The sequence below is a fragment of the Myotis davidii genome, unplaced genomic scaffold, assembly GCF_000327345.1.
Source record: "Myotis davidii unplaced genomic scaffold, ASM32734v1 scaffold44, whole genome shotgun sequence".
In the NCBI taxonomy this organism is placed as follows: Eukaryota; Metazoa; Chordata; class Mammalia; order Chiroptera; family Vespertilionidae; genus Myotis; species Myotis davidii.
The window spans coordinates 6128815-6135437 of NW_006299705.1; positions in this window are offsets into that span (position 1 = coordinate 6128815).

Below are 6623 nucleotides of genomic sequence, written 5' to 3' on the forward strand. Positions count from 1 at the left end.
ATTGGTGAAGATACTGCTTTAGCATATGTCTGAGATTTTGCTGCCTGTGGATTCCTCTAAGATTTTTATGGTTTCCCGTCTTATGTTTAAGTCCTTTATCCATTTTGAGTTTATTTTTGTGTATGGTGTAAGTTGATGGTCTAGTTTCAATTTTTTTTGCATGTATCTGTCCAATTTTCCCAACACCATATGCTAGTATGTTGTCTTGATAAGCCAAGGTTACAGGATCAATCCCTAGTCAGGGCACATGCAAGAATCAACTGGTGAGCAATGGGTCGGTCTCTCTCTCTCTCTTTCTCTCTCTCTTCCCCAATTCAGTAAATAAAAATTAAAAAATTAAGTCTGGCCAGTGTGGCCTAGTGGTTGAGGGTCGACCTATGAACCAGGAGGCCATGGTTCGATTGCCAGTCAGGGTACATGCTAGAGTTGTGGGCTTGATCCCCAGTAGGGGGTGTGCAGGAGGCAGCTGATCAATGATTCTCTCTCATCTTGATGTTTCTATCTCTTTTTCTTCCTCTTCTTTCTTTCTGAAATCAATAAAAAAAAATTAAAACAACAAAACAAAACAGGACAATGCAACATCTTAGGGAAATTAACATCAGCTCTGTGAAGAACTTTAGACCAAAACTAAATGACAGATATACTTTTTACTTTAAAAATTAATGACAGCCTCTGCTTAGTATGAAGATGTGTTTTTTTTTCTTCCAGTGATTCATAATTCATTCCCAAAACTTATTTTGTCATGCATAGGAGCCATGTAAATATGAAAAGCCAGCCAAACAAATTAGTCAGTATACTGATAAATATGTTTTCATTAACTGGCCCACTGTTGATTCATGTAAATCAATGAAGAGATGAAAAAATACTGGACTAATTGAGCAGATATAAACGTTTTCATAACATGATTAACTTCTTACTCATGTCTCAAGGATGCAATAAATTTGTAACCTTAAGTGAGAATACTGTAGCAAACATTTGTCATTTTTGGTTGTCCTTCCTTTTTTGGTGAGTCCGAGATGCCTGGCTTCTCCCTCTGGAAGCTGGAGAGGAGCAGATAAGTCCCCTCTGGACTCCTTGGACACCTGACCAAGGCTCAGCCAATTAGAGGCCTTCTGCCGAGACTTGATTCTTCAGGGAGTGACAGCAAGGCCAGAGACAGTCAGAGATCATTCGGGATGACTGGGTGGGATGGAGCCTTGAGCAGATGATCAGAAGCGATGATGCCAGGTCCAGCACCACCCTGACTGAACCTCTGCTGGGATCTATAGTTCCTGTATCCAAGGCTAACTCCCCAATTTTCCTGAAATTCTTTGAGACACCTGGTTTCCTTCCAATACATTTTCCCCTGTATATTTAGCTGGTATTGGTTTTATAATTTTTAAAAACACTGACTGTTTTATAGTCTATGTGAGAATAAGATAGATGACATTATTCTAAACCTGGGCCAATTCTAGACTAGGAAGAATTCATTTAAAAATAATAGCTATTTCAAGAGTACAACTGAAAAGAAAGCATGAATTCTACAAAGACTGTTGGGCTGTAACATGTTTGTTCAGTGCATTTAATTGTAACTCACCCTTTCAGTGGACAAAGGACTAATCAGGGACAGGTTACAGTCTCCAAGAGCCTACAATTCAAAGAGACCTTGAAACCATCTCATCCAAACCCCTCATTTTACAAATAAGAAAATTTGGATTCAGCGCGGCTAAATGATTTACCCTAAATTGCATAGCCAATTAGTGGAAGAGCAGGGATGATATTCAGACACCACTCCTGGAGAATTGTGCTATTTGGCAGGAAAGACAGGTGTGGTGGGGAAGGGAGTAGCACAGACAGGTATCTAGTTTGCAAAACCGATAAAAAAACACACACACTGTTTGATTCTGAGGTCTGGGCAGTCACCCAATCAGGTCATGAGGTCAAACCATTTCCACAAAGAAAGTCTGACTCGGTGTTGAGATGCTGCTGGAACGCAGGGTTGGCTATGAATTGGATAGTCTTAGAGCCAGGGCCATCCTTTGGTCTGCATGTGGACATGCCTAGAAGAATCTCGTTTCCATTGGACTTCTCATCAATCCAATCTGGTCGATAGGTAGAGTTATTCCTCCAGTTTGAGGTGTTTGCTTTGCAATTTAGGCTGATGAGTTATATACCCTCCCTCCCACCCACCCCCTGCCCCCAGAACTAATAAATCATTTGGGAGGATGAAATTTGACTCATTTTAAATATCTTGAAAATAGATATTTAAAATAAAACTACTTTCTCAGGCATCACTACTACGCAGCATGCTTTAATGTTAGTTATTGACAGATGGGATGTGTCAAAACACTGACGTGCTTCAGGATAACTCATCTTTCCTTCATATTATTGCCATTTAGAGTTGCTTTTTATCATTTGATTTATGCCCAATATAGATCTTACTATTTTTTAAAGTTGCGATGCTGGTGACTATGTAAGGAATGGGTGAAGTGGGGGTGGGGGGAGATTGGGGGTAGTTTTCCCAGCACAGAGAAGACTAGAGAATCCAGGCAAAACTGGGATAAGCCTTAGTGGGAAAAGTCCAGCATATGTTACTCCAGGAAAAAGGAGCCTTTAACCAAGAACCTTTCTGATAAGGCTGACAAATATGTAGTCTTTCATATTTGACCTTTCCTACTTAACAAATATGTAGAAGAAAGAAAACTAAGAAATGATCACCTGGTTAAGATACAATATTAAAAAATATTTTTAATACTTGTAAATATTTGGTGAGTGTTTTTACATAGTAGTATGATGAAAATAACTATTATATTCTTCATTATAATCATTGTATAATAGATTATTTGATGGTCTACAGATTTAAGTTGAGGATGTTCTGTCTTAAAGAATGGAGAGGTTAAGATCTAGAAAATTAAGAATTGATGTCATGCCCTAACTGGTTTGGCTCAGTGGATGGAGCGTTGGCCTGCGGGCTGAAGGGTCCCGGGTTCGATTCCGGTCAAGGACATGTACCTTCGTTGTAGGCACATCCCTAGTGGGAGGTGTGCAGGAGGCAGCTGATTGATGTTTCTCTCTCATCGATGTTTCTACCTCTCTATCCCTCTCCCTTCCTCTCTGTAAAAAATCAATAAAATATATTTTTTTTAAAAAGAATTGATGTCACTTTCAGTTTTGCTTCCAATTCAAAGGAAATCATTTTAAGCAGGAAATGTTAAAATGGATTATGAGGCCTGCACTAGTGGATAGAGCATTGGCCCACAGGCTGAAGAGTTTGATTTCGGTCAAGGGCACATACCTCGGTTTGCATGCTCCATCCCCAGCCCTTTTGGGGTGGCTGTGAGAGGCAATCAATCGATGTATCTCTCCCACATTGATGTTTCTCTCTGTCTGCCTCTCCCCTTCCCTTCCATTCTCCTTAAAAGTCAATGGAAAATACCCTTGGGTGAGGATTAACAACAAGAACAACAATAAAAACCCCCACAAAAGAATGGATTATGAGGCTAACATATTAAATGTAATAAAATCTGTATCTCTAAGTTCTGTGGAAAAATACCTATGTGTCAAAGTTCTTGAAAAAGAAAAGCACTTTTTTTTTTTGTTTGCTTAGAAACCCTTTGTTATGGCTGAATTTTAAGTGTTCTTTGATCCTAGTTAAGATTGATTATGCTTATGACTGTATAAAAGAGTTCACCCAAGATAGTACCACAGCCACATTCTAAGCAGATAGTTTTCAAAATCTTATGCAAGGCAATGGCTGAAATGTAGTTTGAAAAGAACAGGAAGATGTTTCCAACATCCTAAACTCTGGTTTTCCATCCTGACCAGTTTTCAGTAGGGAGTTAATCTGAGTGAGTGAAGTCACTGTCGCCACTGGGTAAGTCAGTTCTTGAAGATGGACTAGATCCCTTCCTCTGATCCCTTGCTTGCTCACAATGTTCTTTCCTGTCCCAGCTTCTCCTCTTTGCTTTTCTAAATCTTGCACCTCCTTGGAAACCCAGCTCACTTCCTTTATAGAGCCTTTGCTGACCATGCCAAGTACTATGGCATAGCCCTGTTGTGAGTTCCTATAATGTATACTAGTACAGGAAAGCAATCATTTGATCCTTAGATAGTATGTAGACTTTAAACAAATAGTCCTTGCCTTCTTAGCCAAATTCTAAGCTCTTTAAGGTGCAGGGTCATGTCTCTGATCTCTGAGTCACTGACAGTGCCACCTCAACACAGGCCATGAACATTGGGTGACTGATCACTAACCCTACTCAGCATGGTGGGTCATTTAAAACTCTCCAGAGAGAAGAACCCAGCATGCAGAGAATAGGGCACCTTCAGATCTCCAAGTCCAGATTCAGTCTGTGGATCATATTGGGATTCCTGAGATAACCCCATAGCCTCAGCTTCAGCTAACATGAGAAGGCTTCTGTTACTTGGTACAAAGACTCGTAGACCTGACAAAATGAAATGAGACCCTAGAATATAGTTGTAAAAGGAAACATGCAACTTCTCAGATATTCTTTGACGGTACCAACTAATTAGAGCAGAAAGCCTCAGGGGCCACTGGAATGGATTAAATGACTCAGAAAGCTTTTACTGAGACCTTTTTGAGTATAGGGCATGATTCTAGGAATGTGGGCCTAGCAGATGTTTTCAGTGCCCATGTCCCATCACCTTGGACTACCTCTCATTTCAGCCAGGCCCCATTACCTAAGAGTGATCTTGAGAATGCACCTTTTAAAGACTTTTCTTCCTTTCTTGCTTTAATCTCCTATTTCTGCTCCCTAGGATCACATCCCAAATAAACCACCTGTTCCCAGACCTCCTCTAGGAACTTGAACTAAGACAGAGAGATATATAGGGTATGATATTTGCCTATAGGGGTCTTATAAGTTTAGTATTTGGACATACATTTTTAGAAAATAATAAAATGAAACGGAAAGGCATATTTTAATTAAATGACACACAAATAGTATAGATTCTACTCCATTATGGTTACTGTAGATTTTATTAAATTTTAGTAATTGTTCTTCCAGCTCTGATAATTCTAACTAGGAAGCTTTGGTTCTTTCAGAATTATTTGTTTTTTAATATTTTATTAATCTTATATCTCGGTGAAGCATTCTGTTCTCAGCTATGTATGAAGAGGTGAGATTGGATACATTTTGTACCATATTCTTAGTAATCTGTAATTGTATCTTGTCATTTAAATGATATTCTATTCAACTTTACAGAGCTTAAACATTCCTTAACATTTTGCTTCTCCTAATACTAAACGGAACACTTTGGTCTTGATAAAATTATCTTGAAAGTTGTCATGAGAGTAAACAAAATGAATTAAAGTTATTGTTTTGTACTTGGGGCCAACATTTTAAAGAAAAAAGATAAAGAATTTAATATTTTAATTTCAAACTAATAAGATAATATTAAGAAAAATTATGAGGACATAACATCATCAATAGAAACATACTATCAAAATTTCTTACTTTAATGAAAAATTTTTAATGATTGGCCATATTAGAGAAATACTTTACAATAATTGTAGCACTCATAAAGTTTTGTATTCAGTTCTTTGTTGAGCGAATTTTGAAACTTTAAACAGTTATCTTGAGACATTAGCCAGTCACATATAGTATTCTGGAATTATAAGCACGAGATCTTCAGCAGCCACAGGATAGGGTTCTAAAGGAAGGTTGTTTTGCTGGTTCCCTTTCTCAAGTCACTACTTTGTCTTCCAGCCTTGTTCAGATCAGGAAATCTCAGTAGCCCTATTTATGAAAGAGATCACTATAGAATTCCTTAAAATATCAAGTTTTTAAAATGTTTTTATTATTTTCTAAGCCTTTTTGAAATACATCTTATGAAAACAGGGCATTGTTTGGATTTGCATTTCAGAATCTGGACAAGACCTTTCTTTCATGCTACATTTTGATATTACATTCTTCCGAGCCCTGAGACAGTAAGCATTTGTCTTAAGAGACAATGATGATGTGCCTCCCGTGGGTCTTTTACATGCTTTCAGTGGCGGGGCCTTACTGTGAACACTCCTGTTCTTCAATTCTAGGAATTTTTCTTTCATTATTTTTTTGACAATTCATCTGTTTCTATTTTCTCTCTTCTGTTTTTCTGGGCCTTTTGTTTTTTAGCATGTTGATCCTTGTGAATTAATCATATATGTAATTTCTCTCCTATTTTCATCTCTTTGTCCTTTTTTGTTCTACTTTTGGTAAGATTTCTTCACTTTATCTTTCAACTTCCTAAGTGGTTTTTTTTCATTGCTAACATCATATTTTAATTAATTAATTAATTAATTTTAACAACCGAGATTTATGGAAAATATCAAAAATACATCATATACACAATTGTCAGCAGAACTCAGGCATGTAAGTAGTATAATATAAGGTGGTTTACCAAGCAGTCCATTGAACGGAGTATGCTGCTAAGGACACTGAGCATAGCCACTGTACATTGATCATTGATTTTTTGATGTTAATCTTCACCTGAGGGTATTTTTTCCATTGATTTTTAGAAAGAGTGGAAGTAAGGGAGGGAGTGAGTGGGGGAGAGAGAGAGAGAGAAAAAGAAACATTGATGGGAGAGAGACACATGGACATGTTTCCTCCTGCTCCCCCATTGGGGTGGGAGATCAAACC